Genomic DNA, 22,999 nt, shown 5'->3' with positions numbered 1-22,999 from the left:
AGGCTACAAAGATGTACAAAATAGGGGCTACCTCAAAGAAGGAAATAGCCTCATAGAGGAAACAAATTAATTTCTCACATTGAAAGCTATCATACAATAAGATTAGAGGGAAAAATAATCGGCTAATTTTACCTGAGGTAGGAAGAGGGAACTTGACCTTTGAATGAGCCTACTCAATAGGCATTCAAACCAACAGCAAAAGTCCTCATTGGAATGAATAAAAGAAGTATTACAATTTTGAACAAAATACCAAGCAAATGACATCTGGCTTGTATTAGGAATTGGAAATTATCCCACCATGATAGAATCCTGGGTGTAGATGCTGCCAAATTATTATGAAAGTGAATAATGTCAGGCACCAGTAAATATCCACTGCAGAGAATAACTTGGGTTCAAGAGTGATGAACAAGAACAAACTGATGCTGTGCAAATGAAAGCAGTAGAAATGCAGCAGGGATACTGTGGTCTGGAGGAAAGAAGGCGGAAAGAGGAAGGAAAAAAGAAAAAGAAGAGAAGTCCAATCCACAGAACTTAAAAAGGATGCATCCCTGTGGCTACCTCTGCTGCAAAAGGTGGTCTTTTTCAGAATGTGTCTTCCCATCTGACCAAAAATCTTTCAGTTCAGCAAAGGTACACAGGTCAGAATAAGGGTAAGAAGGCTATTTGGGAAAGTGTGTTCCTTTACAACTCCCACCCTGAATTGGGGTCCTGTGTGCTCTAGTTAAATAACTTACTTGCTAACTACAGTGCCATCCAACTCTGGTCTCTGGGCCAAGGAACCTCACATCCAGCCTTTTGAACAAAACAAGGCATGCCCCCAAAATCCAGAATTACACCATAGTCTGTTCTATTTTGAAAGCTGCCTAGAAACACTAGGAGCATAAATCACCACAGGAGGGGCTAAGTCTGCCATTAAGCATGCCATCCAAGTATGCACATTTTGATTTAGTAGAGGGGTGGAAAGCCTGAGTACAAAGGACGACACCAAGAACTGGACTTGGATATTGAATCTCCTTCCCTTTATCACCATCAAATGAACCTGATGGGGTCTGTATCATTCACCTTATCGTAGCCCGTCACTGTAGTGACTGTGCTAGAGATAGGTGGCTAAGGGGTGTTTCCCACTGACTCTATTTAAGAGCAATAGTCTCTTATACCCAGGTGGGGTCTAGGGCTCCTATACATTTTGGAGGAAAATTCTGTCATCCTAAAAAATTCAGGAAATAGTTATGAGCTGTGCCCATCCACAACAGGAATGAACATGGACACTTGTGTATCCAAACATGAAGACATATCACCAAAATGTCCTTGCTCTTGCACTCTCAAGACCTTAGGGATAGTCACTAAGTCCAGGCCTAAAACAAGGCAATGGGCACATAAATTGAAATAAAATGTTATCCCTCTTTCAAGGAGTTCAGAATCCCATGCAATGAGAACGTGTTATGTAGGACCTGTCTGCAGGTTCATTTTTGAAGAATTAAATAGAAAACATTTCACAGTGAAACTTCTGTGTACTTCCAGAATTTAAATCCTTAGGTGGGGCTCTAGACCAGTGGTTTGCAAACTTGGGTATGCATTAGGGTGACTTGGTGTGTTTGTTAGGTCAGCTTGTCGGGCACCAACCGTGTTTGGATTCAGCCCATCCAGGGAAGGACCCATGAATTTGCATCTCCAAGTTCCTAGGTGGTGCTGATGCTTACTGGTCTAGGAACTGTATTTTGAGAACCAGTGTCTCAGTAGGATCAGTTTCAGAATGAAGGCAGTGGTTACTTTGCACCACCCCCAGCTGTTGCCAACTTTGAACGGCTCAGGAGTTTCTTACTGCTTTTCTGGATTTGGAGGTGGCCGCCATGTGTGTCTTCTCCACCAGAAGCCCCCAAAAATCTCTTGAGTGGAACAGGTGCCTGCTCTCTGCTTCCACAATGTATCATCTGTGTACCTCTAGGAGAGCACCTACTGTAAAGATTCTCACTTCATGTAGATGAAAACATACAAGCTTGTGCTTTGCTTTCTCTTACTCATTTTATGAGTCCGCCTCTCTCCTCTTACCTCAGTGATTCTCACTGGGGAGAAACAGTCCCTTAGAGGATATATTGATGTGTGTCTCTGTTTCTGTGCATGTGTGCGTGTGTGTGTGTGTGTGTGTGTGTGTGTGTGAATAGGAAAAAATGTGTGTCACTTGGACAAATATTATTTGATATTGTATTGTATCTGAAAAATAATAAAAGGTAATGCTTTCACAGTAGAAACAGAAAAGAAAGCTCCATAATTTTCTTGCCTACAGGGGACATTCAGGAAAGAAATCCATGTATGGAGTTGGGAGGCGGTAGGAGTGGTAAGAAGGGTATATCATCCTAGGAGCAAAGTCTGAGATTCTAATGGGAGGACACAGTGTGCTTTTTTAATTTCCTTTTTATTCTTATTTTTTATAATGGAAAGAGGCCTGGCCTTTGAAGTCAAGTAAGTTGTTTATTTGGATCCTGGTGCTGCCTCTTGCCTGCCATGACCGCAGGCAAGTCACTTGGGCTCTGAGCCTGTCTTTCCTTGGTAAACAAGAGGAAAAGGAATACCCATCACTCCTTTGATGTTGAATGGCATGATGAATGTAAGGTACATCTAACACAGCGCCTGGCCCCTTACAGGATTCGATCAATGTCCGTTTCCTCCTGCCCTTTGTAGAACAACTCCCATCTGAATCTGGGCAGCTCACAGGCTTCTGCAGGGGGAGAGGCGTCAGCCAGGGGGTCTTTGTGGACTGGGGAGATTCTAGCCAAGAGCAGTGTAACATGGGCCCTCACACCTGGGTCTTTTAAACAGCCTTGCACATAGGTCAGCTTCTGGCACTGGCTCCCTTCATCTGAAGCCTTCTCTTCTCCTTTCCCTCCCTCTCTTACTCCTCATTCCCACTTGCCAGAGCCCATTTATCTACCACCCTCCCCTGCAGAAAACTCGCTATCACAGAGATACTCCCAACTTCCTTCACATTAAGATTCACAGCTGATAAATAAAGCACTAAGAGGATTTGCATTTTAAGAGAGGATTAAGGAGTGAATCTTTAATTGTAGCAATGGCTGAATTAGAAAGCGGGAAAGCAGGCAGGTTTGCAGGGGTGTAGGTTGGTCTAGGATAAGCCATCGCATTTCACCTTGAAGCCATGTCACAAGTGATCACCTACTGGGCTCTCTTGTAAGGCCTAGAAGGACTTGATCATGAGAATCTCTACTATGTCATAGGGCAGTTGAAATGAACCATGTCCCACTTGGTTCTTCCCAAACTGAACATATGAAATAGTCATCTCTCTGGCTTGTGGGTGCCACTGATCCACTAAGAACAGGGTGCCACCTGTTCTTAGGTGCCTATTCCCTGCCACCCCTTGGCTACAGCACCCGCCACATACAGTGCAGGGTGGTTGACATCCCCCCAACCCCTGGCTCAATGAAGGCAGGCCATGTTGTTTCCTCCATCCTGCACTGCCTGGGATGCAGAAGGGTAACCAGACCATTTGTAATTCTGACCCTTTCCACGTACAATCCTTACTTCCCAGGGATGTAGACTGCAGCTATGATTATAAAAAGAAATTTTAATTGGTTAGGGGAATAAACACTTCTGTTTTATGTGTCCAAGGTGTTGTTTGTTGATTCTTCTCAAACTTACCTTCAAACCCTTGCCACTTGCCAAGGCCACAGATATGACGTGTTGGGAAATCACCACCGTTGCAGATTCCATCCCCGCCCCTACACACGGTACTATAAACTATAACAGAAAAGTCCAACTAAACTCTTTAGACTGATATGGAGTAAGAACAATCAAGCCAGGCTGAGGGAGACACAGGCTAGCCAATGGCTCGGGGACCTGAGACAAGAGCTGCGCACAACCTCCCAGCAGCGGGACCACATTCTCACCTCCTCAAAACAAACTCCTCTTTGGGAATGTGCTGGCAAATGTTTAACAATCTGCTGGGAGAGAAGAGTCCCACTTGGAAGTCTTTTCCAATTTCCATGGTGTAAATACTGCCACCATGATTGAGTCCAAGGCCCCAAACACAAAGTTGGGAGGAGATGCATGGTAGCATATCATCATATAGTGTCCTCACCATATAGGATATAGAGCTCAGATAATAGTAAAATGGTGTCACTGATTTGAAATGAGATACGTGCCCCTATGTTTATTGCAGCATTATTTACATTACTCAAACTATGGAGGCAGCCCAAATATCCATCAATACATGAATTTGTAAAGGAGATATGGTCTACATACACAACGAAATATTACTTAGCCATAGAAAAGAATGAGATCTTGTCATCTGCAACAACGTGGATGGAACTAGAGGGTATATGCTAAGTGAACAAAGTCAGTCAAAGACAGATATATGATTTCATTCATAGGTGGAATCTAACATAACAAAATGAGCAAACACACAAGCAAAAGCAAAAACAGACCCATACATATGGAGAAAAAACTGGTAACTGATGGGAATGGGGGCAGGATGGGAGGTACAGGCTTCCAGCTATGGAATGAATAAGTCATGGATTAAAGGTATAGCATAGGGAATATAGTCAAGGGAATACAGTCAATGGTATTTTAATATTGTTGTATGGTGACAGATGGTAGCTACCTTTGTGGTGAGCATAATATATACAGTTGTTGAATCACAATGTTGTACACCTCCAACTAATGTAAAAAAATAGTAAAATGGGGTGCCTGGGTGGCTCAGTTGGTTAAGCATCTGACTTCAGCTCAGGTCATTATCTCGCAGTTCATGAGTTTGAGCCCCGTGTCGGGCTCTGTGCTGACATCTCAGAGACTGGAGCCTGCTTCTGTGTCTCCCTCTCTCTGCCCCTTCCCCACTCAGGCTCGCTCTCACTCTCACTCTCTCTCTCTCCCAAAAATAAACATTAAAAAGTTAATAAAAAATAGTAAAATGTAAAATAATCAGGAAGTGATGAGTTTTGAGTGTGTATTGTCTTTGCCATTAAATGTAACTTACATAATTTAATTAATAATACTTGGTGTGTTTAATGACAGGCTCACAAAATTCTTGAAAAGATAACAGTTGGATCTCCAAAGCTGGTATGAGCTTCCTTCCACACACCATTATTCCCATCTATCATAGATCTTGAGACTATCTCTCCGATGGGGTAAATGTACCCATTTATATCTGCTAATACAAAAGGGTTTACTGATTGTGCTCTGCTTGGAATTTTATTCAGGAACCTACTTGACTCAGCAGTGACCATCAGGCCTCTCAGCTTGATGTCATTCCCAGCTCTGCTCTCTTCCTGAGGTCTGTTTATGCGATTTAGTTTCAGAAACTCAAGTGTCATATAAAGTGTCATAAAGCTGATAGCACAGGGACCTCCTCCTTCATTTAATGAGGTGCCTTCCTTCACCTCTGAACTTGCTAAGGAGGTTAGCCTCATGACCCCTCCCCTGAAACTCTTTCATCCACCACTTCTCAGGCCCTGTCCCCAACCCCACACAAGCTGGAAGAGGAAAACTGATGCATTCAGCTTGCAAAAGACTGCTTTTGAGAGTCAGACATGTGTGGATTTAGGGAAGTGAAGATTTGTGGGTCTGATGAGTGTGTGTCTTTAAAGGCTGATACAAACATTCTATTATTCCAAACATTTAATAGCACCGTCAAATTATGCCTATTAAAATTGAAAATTTCAGCAATTCAACAAATTACATATTTGAGCTCAAGATGTAACAAGCATTTTCCAATCATGACAGAGCCAACAATTTAGGTACTCTAAAATTCTTAGCAAAAGCAACCTTTACACATATCTCCCCCACCCCCAAGATGTGCTTCAGACATAGAAAATCTATGACTTTTAAGTAATTCCTCAACCTGAATCACCTGCTTCTTAGAGGAAGACAACGTCTGGTCTCAGACATTTCTCAGACTATATTTACTTATATTTTTTTCTTCAAAATCTTGAGGAATGGGTATTTGTTCCCCGGTACCAAGAAGCAGGTGATTCAATTTGAGGTATTAACTGGGAATTACTTGAGGAATAGGATTATTTGACTTCTGAGCTATTCAGGAACTGAAGGACAAATGGGAAGAAAACAAGAGCAGACATCTGTGTTCCAGGAATCATTTTACGCCAAAGAGGAAGTTACTTAAAAAATGCAAATAAAAGTACAAAGATATACCATCACACATACACATACACACACACACACACACACACACACACACACACGACAGGCACAAAGTGAAATTTTTATATGCAAGTGTTAGCAACAAGAACTCTGAGATACCACAGGTGGGAGTGTACATTAGTTATACCCATTTTAGAAGAGTTTGGCTTACAAACAATAAGAGACTCTTAAAAACTGAGAATAAACTCAGGGTTGATAGGGGGTGGGAGGGAGGGGAGGGTAGGTGATGGATATTGAGGAGGGCACCTATTGGGATGAGCACTGGATATTGTATGGAAACCAACTTGACAATAAATTTCATATTAAAACAAAACAAAACAAAAAACAAATAAAGAAGAGTTTGGCTTAACCTGATAAAGGAGGACACTCATACATTCTGACCCAGCAATGCCATTTCTAGGTATATTAACTATACATACCTGTGAACATATATACTAGGATGCCCATATACGTGTATTCACAACAGCTTTGTTCTTATCAGCTCCCACAGAGAATTCAAATGAAAATTTACAGTGCATTGGATAATTTGTGGTAAATTTATATGAGAGAATACTACATAGAAGTAAAATACAGTGGAATAAAACTACATGAATGAATCTTGCAATCACAGCACTGAGCAAAAGAAGCAAGATGTATATTTAAACATACATGTGTGTATGTATACACACAGGTGACTCTTGAACAACAGGGGTTTGAACCACAAGGGTCCACTTATATGCAGATTTTTTCCAAATGCAGCATATTTTCTCATGATTTCCTTAACATTTTTGTTTCTCCAGCTTACTTTAGTGTAAGAATACAGTATACTGTACATATGACACATGAAATACGTGTTAATCGGCTGCTTATATTATCAGTAAGGCTATTAGTTAAGTTTTTGGGATCAAAAAATTATATGCAGAATATCAACTGTGTAGGGGTTTGGTGCTCCAACCCATGTTTTTCAAGGGTCGGCTGTGTGTGTGTGTGTGTGTGTGTGTGTGTGTGTACCTGCATACATATACACACATATATAAATATACACACACACAATACACACATACATCAATGCACTGACATGATTTCCTATACAGAGTAAACAGTGAAAAAGTTAAATTACATTGTTTAGAAATACATATATAAAAAGTAAAACTCTACTTTTTTTTCCCCCCAAAAGTAAGAGAAGGATCGTTACAGAAATCAGATTAACTAGTATCTCTAGTAGGGAGAAAGGAAGCTGTGGTAAGAGAGGAGCCCGTGCAGGAGTCCATGGTACTGGCAATATTTCATTTGTTAACCTTATGGCAGTTACTTAATTTCTTTGCTTTATCATTCTTATCTGTCAATGGACATTTCAAGTTCCTTTCTGTACGACACATCACAAACATATGCACACATGCTTATACAAACAAACCCACAAATAAGTGATAGAGCACTGGGCAGGACATGAGGGCCAGGCATTTCTGGAAGGGCCTCAGTGGGTTTGGGGAGCTGAGTTCCACAGTAACAGGTCAGTGAGTAGATAGAAGGTGACACTAGTTAGGGATAAGGCCACAGAGATGGAAGGAGCCAGATGTCAGGGTGAAGGAACAGGAGCAAATGTATATTTCCCTTTTTTTTTTTAAGTTTATTTATTTTGAGAAAGAGAGAGAAAGCACGAGTGTGGGTGGGGCAGAGTGAGACAGAGAATCCCAAGCAGGCTCCACACTGTCAGTGCAGAGATTGCTATGGGGCTCAAATCCATGAACCATGAGATCATGACCTGAGCCAACGTCAGACACTCAACCAACTGAGCCCCCCAGGTGCCCCACAAATGCTTATTTCCACTAACTAACCCCAGCACCAGTGACTGAAGGGAGTGAAGAGAAGAGAGAGAGATGAGAAAACACATGACTATCAAGGACGACATGGAGGAGGGGGAGAAAGACATGCATTTGAGAGACAATTCAAAACAGATTCATCAGCTCCCAACCAGGAGCTACATGAGGAGGAGAGCTGAGAAGTGAAGATGTCATGAAGGTTTTTATCTCAGGTCTCTGAGAGTGCGATAAGGTCTTTAGTAGAAATGGAGAACAAAGTGAGATAAACAATATTATGGGAGATTTTTAGAAAAAAGTCTATTGGTTTGCTACGTAATGATTTTTTTTCCTTCCTGCAGAGAAGACACAATGGCCACAAACGTATAAGCCTGGTTCCTACGCAAGATTTGCTGGTAGTCACCCTAACTCCTCTCCTCTTTCTTCCATTGTTGGCACGTTTTCATGAAATTCTTAAAATTTTTTTAATGTTTATTTATTTTTGAGAGAGAGAGAGAGAGAGAGAGAGAGAGAGAGAGAGAGAGAACAGGGGAGGAGCAGAGAGACAGGGAGACACAGAATCAGAAGCAGGCTCTGAGCTGGCAGCACAGAGCCCGATGCAGGGCTCAAACTCACAAACTGTGAGAACATGACCTGAGCTGCAGTTGGACACTTAATCGACTGAGCCACCCAGGCGCCCCTTCATGAAGTTCTTTTGTTCAGTCATGCCAGTGGCTCACACTAACTCTTCCCTCTCTCTTTAGGGAAGAATAACGTCCCTTTGCTTAAGAATCCACAAGGAAAACATATTAAGCTTTAGGAAGATTGTGGTTCACTTTAATTATGATGCATGACTTCTGGCCTTTCCACTCAGGACAACTGCCCTTCCACACAGGTGGAGGAGACGGACAGTGGAGAGTCAACGGAAGGCAACCTTCAGCCCTGCTCCCCACTTTCATCTACTTCCAACACGAGTGGGCAACAGCTGCCCTAAATGGAAGCTGTCTGCCTTTCTACAAGGATAGAGTGCAACAGGTAGCATTGTGTCTAAGGCTAATCTAGTCTGGGTTTGGTCTTTAGCTGGAACTTACAAGGGTATATAAAACCCCTGGACTTATTTGTATCATTTGGTGTCTAGAGATTTCCACTCGGGTTACAAAAAAAAAAAATCTAAACAAGATCTGGTCATGAGAGAGGAGATACCCTTGAATTTGTGGCAGCTCTCAAAATAATTCTGAAGAAATCATGAATTCAATTTTGTATATTTGAGATGTGAGAGTAACTTCTGGAAAAGGTGTGTCCAGGAGTTGTAAGCATGGGTCTAATTTAAGACAAAGCCAGGGCTGGAGCCATTGCTGTACCTGGGATGGAGAAGAAAAAGGGAGGAGCTCTACAAAATGATGATGATGGTGGCAATGACAGTTAACAAGCACTGATGATGACCATGTGCCAGGCTCGGTGTCCAGCACGTAATATACTTCATCTTCAAAGGGAGAATCTGTTTTTCTCTCCACTTTGTAGAGAAGCAACCTGAGGCTCAAAGACATTTACTGAGTGTCTTTAGCTCACACAGACCTGACAGAATCACAGGTATTCTAAATCAGTACTGTAAACACCTTACCATTCTGAACTCCCAAATGTTACCCTAAACTAAATATCCTTGTAAAAACCACATTTCCTGTTTCCAAGTCCAAGAGCTGAAAGGGGGTGGGATGATTTCCCGTTCCTCTTTAGAGAACTGGCAAAGCAGCAGGATTTGCTTTGAAAACAGTGGGGAAAGAAGAAAGCTAACACATTTATATACCGTCCTAATTCCTCTCAATCCAGCTTTTAAAATTTCCTGGGCTGTTTTGTGTGGGTAAGTGGGTGGGAGCTGGCAGATATTTTTAAGCAGTTGGGACCCTGGGGTGATAAGGGATGAGGAGAACTGAAATGTAATTCCTTTTTGAGGGCTAGGATAAAAGAAGAGTAAACACCTCAGCTTATAGCTCAGCTCAGGTACAATAATAGACATGTAGGCTGAAAGCTAGCAGCCACCAATTTTATTAAAAGACTTTTTCTGTTTGAATTACACATCGCTCTACCAAGATAATATTGAATCTCTGTGCACACTGTGTACTTACCCAGTGATGCTACTCAGGAGGTATTTTATACCTAGATGACGTCTCGTAGAGATATTTTAAGTATAAGCATAGTGTGATATCCAGTGATCTGGTTCTTTAGTTGAGTTTGGTGGTCTTAAAAACATTTTCTAGCAGCATGATGTGGCAGAGAAAACAGGGTTTCAAATTCTAGCCACTTACTGCGGCAGTGATCAAGGTGTTTAATTTCTTTTGACTTTATTTTTCTCCCCTCGTAAACTTGCCAGACTCCCTAAAGCCTTTTCCAGCTATGAAATCCCAGACGTCCTCGAATTTATATAGTAATTACCGCAATACTAATCATCATAAAATCATATATTCTTAAAAGATGATGAAGACAATCAGACTTCTACTTCTGTCATGGTTCAAACAATCTCTTTTACAAAATTCTGAAATATACGGCCCTCACTTGTTCCCTTCTTTGAGTCCCTGAGGAGATCAGCCAACTCCTGCCAGAACTCACAGAGCCTAGCTGGCCTCGTTTCTCTAAGCCAGACTTTGATGCAATCTGTTGATCAGAGAGAAGGGTAACCAAACCAGAATGAAGTCTCATTAAGACAAACATAGATGAAATGTAGGGCTGTGTACAGCAAAGCTTATTTCCATGTCTCAACAGATGGCGAGGAAAACAATGTCTTGTTGATCTGGTTAGAGCAAATTATATATGAAGAGTTCTTCTATATAATGAGAGAGTATGTGGTGTGTGTGTGTGTGTGTGTGTGTGTGTGTGTGTGTGTACAGCATATGCCAGCACTGTATGAATAGGAACCACTCAAGTACCCCAAAAGTAAGGTCTATGAAGAGTTTTGTAAAGTCCTATTTCATGTTGAAGGAAATCAGCAGTGACATATGAAGGGCTTGCAACAAGGTCCTAGAATTGTCAGAAAGGAGCAGTTACAAGTACTGTTCTAAATGTTAACACCTAATGCATTCACACTACTTCCTCTTACTATCATGTTTGTGAACTCCAGAAGAACTTTTCTTTGCAACTTGTATGACATTTTCTGTTTTCCAGGTCTTACACATCAGTCTGGTGTACCAATCAAAATGTTTGTGATTCCCGTTACTATTGATTTTGGCCTTGGAGCAAACCACATAAAATAAAAAGATGAAAACCGAAAAGAATAAATAAATAAAAACCCAAAACAACACACACACACACACACACACACACACACACACACACCCCTCTCTACATACATACAAAATAGGGTTATTCAACCTCAGCACGACTAACATTTCGGACCAGATTTTTGTTGTTGTTGTTTTTGAGGGGCTGTTCTCTGGATTGCAGGATGTTTGGCAGCATCCCTGGCCTCCACCCAACACAGACCCATGGAACTTTCAGCTTCGTGAATACATTTTATTACCTTTTAGACTGGGATATCAAGTCTAACTGAGTAATTTTATAAATAAAGGAAACTGGAGCTCAGAGATGTAAAATAATGACTGTCCACCCGACCATCATAATGCATCTCTTGGTATAAGACACAAGAAGACTGGAACTGAAAGAGATCCCAACTTTATCAAATCCAGTCTCCAGGTTGCAGACAAGAATATGAGACCTCTCTTTGTAATTTTTCTGCCCTTCTACCCATTACACTGATCATCTGGATAACTGGTTCTGATAGTTTGAGTATTAAATAAATCTTCATTTTACCCTTCCAGGTGGCAGGATTTGGGCCCAATTTACTTGAGAAGACATCTTCACAGAGCATGTTCCCTTTGATCAAGTAAGTGACGACAGGTTGAGACAGCTCCAGGCTCAGGTCTCACACCTGCTGAGATCCACTCAGGTCCCATGGCAGCCAGAGCACAATTATCTAGTCAATTGCTCTGGAGGGAACATCATCTCAAAAACATGACCAAGTTCACACCATCGTAATTAATCAGACAACTGCTCTAGTGTGATGGCAGTTAACACTTCACAGACGTGGAACTGTCTTTTTAGATCCAGAAAACACTATTCACATTAAGGCTGAGTTGTATTTACATAACCGGAGTCCCACATTTGGAAGCTAATTAGCAAAATAATACCCACAATGCAATCCCACTTAAATATTTCACCTCTGGGTGGAAATACATTAAGTAAACAACATGTAGAACGAAATAGGATTGTGTCAGTATAATATATTTACAACAGAAAAAGTACTTGAAGTCCTGTATAAAAAAACAGGCTCTTTGTATTTCTTTAAGCTGTCCTAGAATTACTGTCTTTGAAAAATGTAGCTTTGGGATACTATCAAGACGGGACTATATAAAGAACTACTTTAAAAGAGCAAAGAGCAGAGTTGCTCTGTGCATTAATTGCATGTAAGTGTATGTCAGGAGTTTGAAAGGGGCTGGTTGCAATTTGCAAATCCTAGTACAGGGTTTCAGCCATAATGATGTTAGATCATCTTCTCATGCTTGTGAGCAGAAATAAGACTTAGTCATACTTCTAGGTGACATGTATTTTGCTTTTCAAAACCAAAGGCCCTCATTTTCTGTTAGCATTTGAGCATTAGTTTGTTTCACAGCATTTGAGGATTCCTGAATTTCTGTGCATATTGATCTTTCACTTACCAACATTCAAATACAAATGTATTTATTATTGTGCATCACAATGATAATAAAACTGACTTTAAAGTATCCAGGCAAAAAAAAAATGCCACCTATATTAGTCTGGAATGAAGTATTCTTAAATCTGAGGAAGTCGATTATTATTCAAAGATCAATCACAACATGTTAAGAAGTGAGCAATTTAAGAGAGGGCAAGGTGGGAAAGAGGCATTTATCAGGCACTGAGGGGAAAGCCAACGAGGGTTGATAGGTGAGATGTCCAGTTAGAACTTGACTAGCAACGCAAATCTCTGCTAGGTATCACTGATAAAGGTCAAGGGGAACAGAGTTATGACAGTGAACTTTAAAAATACTGACAGGAAACAAGAGTACTGGTTTCCATGTGCATTGCTTTGCTATTCACATAAAACCATTAGTCCCTTCACAGAAAGGTTTATTGATTTACACAGACACTCATTTGTCACATCCTGTAAAGTACATTAAAAGCTGCCCAAGTATTTCAAATGTACTCAACAAATATGCCTTCTCACCTGTGTGCAGTCTGGGGCCCTGGCTGTAAGATATTTTCAATGTGAAGTTCTTGATTCAGGAGAAAGCAGCAACTAAAAAAGTGTGTGTGGCCTTAACACCCCTCCCTGATGTCCTGCTGACAAGTCCCTCCCCTGGTTGGGGACTTCTGGTGCCGGATTTCTACATATAAGAGGATTGCAATGGGTTCAATGCAGAAGGGATTTGCCACAGAGGGGCAAGACATGGTTTCATCTTGCTCCTCCCGCATTCCCGGACTTCCCTGTAGTTTGTCACTTCCACTAGCACGTGCCTGTCAGGTGGCAGGCCCTGCATTTAGTGTGGGAGACAATACGGACTAATGCATTACAGTGGCTCTGTCATCGCCCATGTGGTGGTGAATTACATTACCACAACTTATTTTTTTTTTTACGTTTATTTATTTTTGAGACAGGGAGAGACAGAGCATGCACGGGGGAGGGTCAGAGAGAGAGGGAGACACAGGATCTGAAACAGGCTCCAGGCTCTGAGCCATCAGCCCAGAGCCTGACGCGGGGCTCGAACTCATGGACCGCGAGATCATGACCTGAGCCGAAGTCGGACGCTTAACTGACTGAGCCACCCAGGCTCCCCTACAGTACCACAATTTATTAGCACACTCCTTACCACGTAGCTTCCTTGCCTATAAAATGGGGGTATAAAGAATTCCTGGGTTGCAGGTTACTGTGAGGCTCAAATAAGATAGTGCATGGGAAGCACTAAAGATCAAGATGCCCACTCCACAACAATGCTACACTGTACAGCTGCATCCACTTGCCACTTGTGGCTATGTATTTTGAAATTAAATTAATTGAAAAATTCAGTGTCTCACGGGAACCCTCTTGCACTGTTGGTGGGAATGCAAACTGGTGCAGCCACTTTGCGAAACAGTGTGGAGGTTCCTCAAAAAATTAAAAATAGATCTACCCTACGACCCAGCAAGAGCACTGCTAGGAATTTACCCAAGGGATACAGGAGTGCTGATGCATAGGGGCACTTGTACCCCAATGTTTATAGCAGCACTTTCAACAATAGCCAAATTATGGAAAGAGCCTAAATGTCCATCAACTGATGAATGGATAAAAAAATTGTGGTTTATATACACAATGGAGTACTACATGGCAATGAGAAAGAATGAAATATGGCCCTTTGTAGCAACATGGATGGACCTGGAGAGTGTTATGCTAAGTGAAATAAGCCATACAGAGAAAGACACATACCATATGGTTTCACTCTTATGTGGATCCTGAGAAACTTAACACAAGGCCATGGGGGAGGGGAAGGGAAAAAAAAGCTAGAGAGGGAGAGAGCCAAACTATAAGAGACTCTTAAAAACTGAGAATAAACTGAGGGCTGATGGGGGGTTGGAGGGAGGGGAGGGTGGGTGATGCGTATTGAGGAGGACACCTGTTGGGACGAGCCCTGGGTGTTGTATGGAAACCAATTTGACAATAAATTTCATATCAAAAAGTAAAAACTAAAAAAAATAAAAATTCTGTTTCTCAGTCACACCAGTGACATGTCAAATGCTGTTTGGCTCAATGGCTACCATATCAGAGGACATAGCTAGAGAACATTCCCAACGCCAGACAAAGTCCTGGAGAGCACTTTCTAGAGGTTGATATACATTATTTTAATTTATTAACTAATGCTTTATAGGCATTATTATTTAATTGGAGGTACAGGCCCATGCCTGATAGTCACCAAAAATTATTTAATGTGTTGACTTGGGACATGTATGGTGACAAAATTCAACTTACTATATCTTTATTATATTTTTTTCTTCCAAATCATGTTTCCATCTTTATCTCAATTTATCTTCACAATATCCTTATGAAATAAATATGTTAGACATCTATCATTTTCATCTCATCAAGAGGGAAACATATAAGTAGAGTATGTGTATTCTATGAGCAATGTCTATCCTTTGGAGAGTTTTGGGAATAAGAAACAAATAAGGTAATAAATGCTCATCAGCAGTAATGAAGTTCTCATTTTTCCTGATTTGAAATTACTAAGACCATTTTAGAAAAAAAGTGAAATGTACACAAAAGTATGAGGAAAACAAAAATTGCTCAAAATTACATAACCCATAGATAACCACCATTAACATGGGGTCACTTTCTAGAGGTATAAAATGTATATTGTACATGACAGTTGATTTACTAAATGATGATTTTTTTCTCACTTAAAACAAAGTGGATATTTTCCCACACCATTAAAAATGATGACACATTTGCTGAATGCAAAAGCGTTTATTGTGGGATATATACTATAGATTATTTTACCTTGTCTCACTTGTACTAATAAAAATAATGCTACAAAGACTGTGCTTAAACATAAATCTCATTTTAAATCGTAAATTATTTCTTTGGAATGGAGCACCGCAAATAGAATTAATGGGTAAAAGCCTTAGAATGTTTTCAGTGATTCCTTATACACATTACCATTTGGCCTTCTGTAAAGGCCTTATCGATTTTCACTTCCCCTGGGGTGTATGTGAGTGCTACTCTTCCTTCTCCAGCACCGATTAGTACCATCTAAACATGTTGCCAGTTTTGTAGGCAAAACATCCTCTATTATTATTTAACATTTTATTTCTTTGACTACACGGGAGGCTAATTTTTTCCTATGTTTATTAGCTAATGGTATTTTCTCTCCTGCGAATTGTCTCTTTATATCCTTTGCGCAGATTCCTGTCACAATGTTTCCATTACGAATTTATATTAAATCTTCACGTATTGAGGATAGCAAAAATTGTTTTAGTTCTGATGTCTTCTCTTTTCCTGTCTTTTAATTTTGTTTATAATATATTCAGGTTCATAACATTTAAATGTTTATAAAGTTAAGAAAATCTTTTTCCTTTGTGATTTTCTTCATTGACTTTATAATTAGAAAGTCCATTCCCACCCAAGAGCAATTAAATAGTCACTTTCCTCAAGTTTAATAATGTTTCAATTCCCCTTTTTGGTGCATTTACCTCTTTAACTCATATGGGATTCACATTATGCTGTCAGGTAAGCATCTTATTTTCTTTCCAAATAATGAAAAAATTGTTCCAGAACATTTACAGACGCAGCCTTTGTCTCCTGGTTGATAGGTGATATCTTTTTTAATTTATTTTATTAAAAAATTTAATGTTGATTTGTTTTTGTGTGTGAGAGAGAGAGAGTGTGTAAGTAGGGGTGGGGGAGAGAGAGAGGGAGAATGTGAAGTAGGCTCCAGGCTCTGAGCTGTCAGCACAGAGCCTGATGCAGAGCTTGAACCCATGAACTGTGATGTCATGACTTGAGTTGAAGTCAACACTTAACCTACTGAGTCACCCAGGTGCCCTGGCTTTTTTTTTTTTTTTTGAGTTTATTTATTTATTTTGAGAGATAGTGTGGGGGGGGAGGGGCAGAGAGAGAGAGAGAGAGAGAGAGAGAGAGAGAGGGAGAGAGAGAATCTCAAGCAGGCTCCACACTCGCGACGTGTAGCCCAATGAGGGGCTCACCAACTGTGAGATCATGACCTGAGCCATGGTTGGTGCTTAACTGACTGAACCACCTAGGCACCCCTGTGATACCTTTCTTAGAAGTACTAAACACTTAAATATGGTAAAGTTATTGTCAGATGACTTATACTGTTTTATTGATTTACCTGATCTAGAGCTATAAGCACACTTTAACTACAAGTTTATACCATTTTAATACTTAATACAGTAAGCCATCATTTGTTATTCTTCTTCCTCTCAAACATTTCTTGTTTTTTTGTTTGCTTCTTTCTACATTGTCTATAGAATCATTAAGTCCTCCTCATTCCCCTCCTATAATCCAATTGATTTTCACTTCTTTTAAAAAGTTATAATCAACCTTTAAATTATTTGGGGAAGAAATATCAGTTTTGCAATATTTGGTCTTCCCCTGCAGGAACATGGCATATACCACTTTATTAAATTCTTGACTTCTCTCGATAAGTTGTATACAGTTCTTTAAATGAGTTCTACACTTTTCTTTAAATAGTATTTTATGGGGGCGCCTGGGTGGCTCAGTCGGTTGAGCGTCCAACTTCAGCTCAGGTCACGATCTCACGGTTCATGAGTTCAAGCCCCGCGTCGGGCTCTGGGCTGATGGCTCAGAGCCTGGAGCCTGCTTCCGATTCTGTGTCTCCCTCTCTCTCTGCCCCTCCCCCATTCATGCTCTGTCTCTCTCTGTCTCAAAAATAAATAAACATTAAAAAAAATTTTAAAAAAATAGTATTTTATGACCTTCATTACAATTATACACTGAATTTTCCCCAATTATTTTTTGAACCATTATTCCTCACTGACAGAAAACAACTGATCTTTGTAATAGTCATATCTGACCACTTTATTACACTCTTTTATTAATTCTTAGGTTTATTTCACTTAATTTCTCAGGTTTGTAGTATAGAGAATGCCACCTGAAAATAACAATATGTTTTCCCTCCTTTCCAATAGCAGTGCAATTTTACCTCTGAATCATGTATTAAGGGAAGTGGCAGAACTTCCAAAAAGGCATTTACAAAGTATGCTAATCACTGGCACCATGGTCCTGACTATACTTCAATATCTACAGTATATTTTCCTATTGAGAGTGATAGTGGATGCCAGATAAAACTATTTATCTTAGTAAGGAATTTTATTTTTAGTTCTAATTTTCTAAGAGTTTTAAATAGGGATTGGTTTGGAATTGTCTGCAAGACTTTTGGTCTATTTCTCTAAAGTGGCATTGGGTTTTCTTTGTCAGATTTGGGTATCTTTCCCTTCTACTCTAACTTCTGGAATAGCTAGCAGAACATGAGAAGTACCTAATACTTGAAATTTTATGAGAATCTGCCCATAGACCACTTGACTAGAGGGACTGAATTCCACTTTAAGTAGACGAGGGACAAATTAGCTGTTAAAGGAAGTGCCAACAACAGTGGAGAAGCAGATGGGCATTTTCCAGATGAGTGATGATGCTGTATGCAGGAAGTGATCTGGGACTTGTCATCACCCTACAGAAGCAATATGGTCTCATAACCCTCACTCCAAAATTTGGTTTGGATGTCGAGACTGATGATACCACGTATGCACCAAAAAGTTATGAAAAGATTTATTACTCACACACTGAGTTTTTCTGGGGAGATGAAGGAAGGTTTCCAGGGAGCTCTGAACATGGCTTGGGCAGCCAGCACTTGCAAGGTCTGAACTTTCTGACTGAGACAAAGGAAGGAGCACTTGGCCTTTCTTATCAACTTGCTGAGATGTGGCACAGAAGGGAAAGGAAGAGCGGTGGGATTTGAAAGCTGTCAGCAAACACCAAAGTGGAAGCCAACTATTTATCACAGTAGAGGTTGAGGGAGTGACACAGGAAGACAGACCTGATGATAGAGAGGAAAGGCAAGAAAACTGGTGTCTCTAAATGGCCTTAGGAGTTTGGGAGGCAGGAAAACAGTAATCCTTCTCCACATACTGAAAACTGCATGATGCATAAGGGATTTAGGGTACAAAAGAAATTGTTCTTTTATCTTCACTGGTATAACTTGAATGGCTTACTATTTGGAGGAAAATTTCATGGATTTATACCATGTACTAGAATCGTGACTTCTGTACCATAATCAGAATATTTGTCATTGAATTCCAAAAAAAATTATTTTAAACATGCAAGAGTAGAAACAAAGAATTTAGCCTCTTCCTAGCATTATGTCTTCCATTTTGGTACACAGAATTACCTGTAGAATCCAAACAGACAAACTTTCTACAGTCATAAGCAACTGAACCAGCACTGTGTAATAATACATACTTTTTAATAACGTCAATAGTTAAACTTATTGAGAATTTACTACGTGCAAAAGTGCTTAATACTGCATGCATCATCTCATTCAATCTTAGGACAATCTTAGGTATTCGTATTATTAGTCCTCCTCCTACCCCACTCCCTTTACAGAAGAGGAAAGTGATGATCAAGGAGACTGAGCAATTTACTTCGGATCAAAGAATCAGTAAATGAGGGGCTAAGTTTTCAGCCTAGAACCCTTTGATTCCAAATCACCACTTGCTTTTAACCACTGAGCTGCACTGAATACCTTGTCTATGAACCTACACCATAATAGTGTGCGGTTCATAGGGTGGGTGTCTGAGCTCATTTGAATGCCAGCTTCCACTTACTAGCAATGTGATCAAGTTTAAAAAAACTCTGCAAGTTACAATTTTCTCATCTTTAAAAACTAAGATATAACAGTATCTACTTCCTAGGGTTCTTGAGAGGACTGAATGATTAAACATTTTTAAAGGATTCAGTATATTATCTAGTACACATAAATTATGTGCTTAATCTAGGTTAACTCATTTTAGTAATAAGGTCATAGGTAGGAACATTAATTTTTACCTAGGAGTGGTGACAAAGTATTTAGAATAATATGTAAAAAAGCACAAATACCTAGGAATTGAAAACCTCTGGGTTGACCTTCAACTCCAACCAATTATTACATAACCAAAGTCAAGCATTTCTGAAGTTGTATAAATACTTTTCCAACTTAACCTGATCTTTTGCCTAAAAGGTAAACCATTTTGAGGAGGACCTGAGTGGATCAGTAGGTTAAGCGCCTGACTCTGGATTTTGGCTCAGGTCATGACCTCACAGTTTGTGGGATTGAGCTCCACATAGGGCTCCACGCTGAGCATGAAACCTGCTTGGGATGCTCTCTCTCCCCCCCCACTCTCTCTCTCTGCCCCCCTCCTTCAAAATAAATAGATATCAATAATAATTTAAAGAAAAAAAAAAAGTAAACCATCTTGAGTACCCTACCCGGCTCTAACATGGATGTTTCAGAGATTCAGATCTCTATGGCAATAAAGCCTCAGGTCTACTTCTTGCCAAGAATTTAGAGAAGCCTCTTCAGTTTAGCCATGAGGTATAAACTCCTACATAAAGATGCCTAATTTACTCCTACAGACTCATGTTCACACTCTCTTCTTTGCAGCATGGAAAAGATACTTCCCATTGCATATTCCTGAAGTTATCATTGGCATTAAATAAGGGGCAGAATGGCTGCCCTACAAGAAGACTCTCATCGCTGGACAACACAACTTGGAACCATCTACATAACTATTCAATTTAATGTAATCATTCTTTAAAAAGCCTCACATTCAAAAGACGTTTATTTGGTCAATGCTTTTATTTTTATTTATTTATTTTTAAAGTTAATTTATTTTGAGGCGGGGAGGGGAATAAAGAGAGAGATAGGGAAAGAGAGAATTCCAAGCTGGCTCCATTTTGTCAGCGTGGAGCCCAACGCTGGGCTTAAACCTACAAACCATAAGATAATGACCTGAGTTGAAACCAAGAGCCAGATGCTTAACTGACTGACCCACCAGGCACTCCTGGCCAATGTTTTTCTATGTTAAAGCTTGTTAGCTCCAAAAACCAGCTCATGGTATAAGTGGACACCTCTAATTGTTATAAATTCTTTCTTTAGATTTTCACCCCTAAAATCTTTATTAACTCCTTTTGCCTTAAGAAATATATTACATCTATCTATATATGATTCCATAAGAAATCTTTTATAATATTCAGAGACCTAAGTGATATGTCTTCTTGATTTTTCTTTTCCCAAATTAAGTAGCTGTGACCTGAGTTCTTTCCATCTTTCCCTACAACATGGTTTTTAGATCCCTCTAAAGGCAAACTATTTCATTTTCTTTCCTTTTCTTTTTTTTTTTAATACACCTTCTGGTTTGTCAATTTCTCTCTTGAAGTGAAACTATCCGGAACCAAACCCTTTAAGATGTGGTCTGCATGAGGCAGAATGTGGCAGGGCTAATCACAGTGTCTAGAGAAAACATTATCCTCCTATTAAGCATCCTCTGTCTGACTTGGCTCTTAGCACACTCTTGATTCATACTGAATTTATTTTTAACTACTGTCCCAAGTTTTCCTCCGAACGCTAATTGCTTTGAAGCTCCGGGATTTAACAAATTAATTTTTAACCTACAAATTCAGGAACTAACATTTATTACTGTTAAATTTTATCTTGTTTACCACAGCCTACTGTTCTAAGATACTAAGATATCATAGAACATTCAGAATTATGATTTTGACAAGATCACAGCTATTCTCCCTTCCCAGCTAGTACTACCTATACATTAAAACACTTGCTTGCCTTCTAATAGTCATGTCAGTGATAACATATGATGAGTAACGTAGTTCTGAAGATAGACCTCTGTGGCATAGGTCTGGAAAGATTTCTCTGAGTTAATTAGTCTTTATTTAGCTAGATCTGTGTACAATGGGGCAGCTGATTATGCATCTATCCAACTGAATGATCCACCAACACATTCTTAATCCTCTCTGAACATTACCCTGAGTCAAAGGATAGATGCCTTAATGAAATCCTGATACAACCAATTTATAGCAGTCTCAAGATAAACAGTTAATTTTTTTAATCTGTTAAAAAAAAACACTTTATTTTTAGTGAGCTCATGCTGTGTCTTACTGATTCCATCTTTATCATTTGTTGCTTTCTAGACATTTTCCGGGTACCAATATCAAGTCCCTGTGCTCTGGTTTTTAGAACTTTTTTTTTCCTTTATAGAAATAAGAGCTGTATTTTCCCATTTTCTGGTCCTTTCGCTTATCTCCAATATGCCATTTCCTCAGGGATTATCAACAGTGGTTCTAGAATAGTATCCAGTACTTGGAATGCAATTTACCCAGACTGGAGAATGATGAGTCATCTAGGGTTGCTAACTGCCTTACCAGTCCTGGAAATCGATTCTCCCCTTGGGATAATGAACCCATCCTTCCCAGTGTGAGAAACACTTTACAGAGTCTACAGACAGAAAGTACGAGGTGACTAACTTTGCCATTTACTCTTCTTGCTGCTGCAAATGCTGCTGTTTTCATGATGTTACCAAAAGGCCCAAGTGGTTGAGGAAACATATATGTTTTTTTTTTCTTCTCAGAAGCATGGGAATAGTACAAGGTTTTAAAAAGCCCTCACCGAATATGCTAGGCCTTGTTAAATATTTTCTATGAAGTATCTCATTTAATTTTTACAATAAAGCTATGATAAAAGTACTGTGATTATTCCCATTTTACAGACGGAAAAAGCTTACAACTGGAGTAGCTAAGGAACTTGCCCTAGGTACAGCTAGTAAAATGTGGACTTGATATTCAAACTCAGGTGTTCCTGATATCAGTGACCATAAGTATTAACCATTATGCCACAGGGCAATTTATTTAAAAAGTGTAAATTTGGTTGACACTCTTAACGTTTGGGTTTGGTAAATTTTGGCTTATTAACATTTATATTCAAATATGCTATTATTTTAAATTTGTGTCTCTTGTCCTTTGTAACAGTCCTTTCGTCTAGTGAATGTGCATACCCTTTGGAAATCTGGTTTTATCATTGAACTCCCTGTGTGATTATGTCATTATGTTAAACAGCTCACTTCCTTCCTTCTCGCCCTACTGTGGTTCAAGAGATTTGTTATGAGTGTGTCCATGCATGCACAGATGCTGCCACTGTCTTCAAAGCGCCTCCCACGTGCATGGCCAAGCTGCCCTTTGCCAGGGTAAGTGGCCTCTGTTAGATGAGAAGGCCCTGGTTTCCATCTTAAAGTGATAATGGAGAAATGTCTCTGCAGCACAAAAGTAGGAAGATTTGTTATTTCCTGGGAACCCATTATATGTGTCTATTCTACTTTGTGGTGGCTTCGGTCAACTCTGGGGCTGCTGCCAGGGGGCCCTCCCAGGCCTTCCAGCTGCTTGAGAGCCAACAATCACTGCTGCTGGCTGCTGGCATAACCTGGATGAGCTGGTG

General features: G+C 39.9%; 1 protein-coding gene and 1 long non-coding RNA gene across 5 annotated transcripts in view; one reads left to right on the top strand and one right to left on the bottom strand.

The window, feature by feature from the left end:
• The window catches only part of LOC125172362 (uncharacterized), a 77,122-nt gene extending 56,852 nt beyond the window's left edge, over positions 1-20,270 (top strand). Inside the window, exons 2-3 of the long non-coding RNA XR_007154708.1 lie at positions 11,753-11,817; positions 20,159-20,270. This is a non-coding gene — a long non-coding RNA (uncharacterized LOC125172362). The remainder of the gene's footprint in view (positions 1-11,752; positions 11,818-20,158) is intronic.
• Positions 1-22,999, bottom strand: part of NCKAP5 (NCK associated protein 5) — a 969,870-nt gene that overhangs the window by 224,485 nt on the left and 722,386 nt on the right. The gene's annotated exons all lie outside the window — the stretch shown is intronic.

Source organism: Prionailurus viverrinus, chromosome C1, assembly GCF_022837055.1.
Source record: "Prionailurus viverrinus isolate Anna chromosome C1, UM_Priviv_1.0, whole genome shotgun sequence".
Taxonomy (NCBI): domain Eukaryota; kingdom Metazoa; phylum Chordata; class Mammalia; order Carnivora; family Felidae; genus Prionailurus; species Prionailurus viverrinus.
The sequence above is the reverse complement of the archived record's forward strand: the minus strand, read 5'-3'. Positions and strand labels throughout refer to the sequence as shown.